The sequence below is a fragment of the Lupinus angustifolius genome, unplaced genomic scaffold, assembly GCF_001865875.1.
Source record: "Lupinus angustifolius cultivar Tanjil unplaced genomic scaffold, LupAngTanjil_v1.0 Scaffold_464, whole genome shotgun sequence".
In the NCBI taxonomy this organism is placed as follows: Eukaryota; Viridiplantae; Streptophyta; class Magnoliopsida; order Fabales; family Fabaceae; genus Lupinus; species Lupinus angustifolius.
The window spans coordinates 131788-132707 of record NW_017727852.1 but is presented as its reverse complement, the minus strand read 5'-3'; positions in this window follow the sequence as shown (position 1 = coordinate 132707).

The following is a 920-nucleotide window of genomic DNA, read 5'->3' as shown; positions in this document are numbered from 1 at the left end:
TCGCTCATATTTTTTTATTTTTTCCCTTTCAAACACTTTTTTTAGAAATAAAATTGACCCGACCAACAAACTTTTACTACTCAAAGAATTACGTAGTTTTGATTCCCATAAAGGGGATACGTAGGACCAAGATCACTCTTGTCAAACATGATATTAAAATAAAGTTTTTTGGTAATAATATAATAATAACACGATTAATAATCCATGCAATATAATAGAGTACCGTTCAAACAGGCAACTAGGGTGCTAATACCTTCCCTAGTGTGTAATCGACTCCCGAACCTGGATATCAAAGTCCAAGGCCCAATGTGATTGGGCCAAAAGATTTTTCTACATTTTTTACTGAAAAAAAGGTAGTGGCGACTCTAATAAGTTCATGCAACCGAAAATCGGGGAGCGGCACATGACATTCAGCTCATTGATATCACTCAAATGATTAGCAGCAATCAACATATCATCAACATAAAGTAACAGAAAAATAAAAGAACCATCATTAAGGCTTCTGACGTAAACACAACAATCATACTCACAACACTTATAACCAAGCTTCAACATATAAGTGTCAAACTGCTTGTACTACTGTCTGGGAGACTGCTTCAACCCATATAGAGACTTCTTCAACTTGCAAACCAAGTGACTTTGTCTAGCTACACTAAACCCCTCGGGTTGTGTCATGTAAATTTTCTCCTCTAATTCACCATGGAGAAAGGCAGTTTTCACATCCATCTGTTCTAAGTGCATATCTCGGCTGACTACCAAGGCAAGCATTACCTTGATAGAAGTGTGTATCACCACTGGGGAGAAAATCTCATTGTAGTCGATCCCCTTCTATTGTGAATAACCTTTTGCTAAAAGACGAGCCTTGAACTTTTCCCCTTCTTTTTCTGATACTGTTGGCTTCCTCTTGTACACCTACTTGC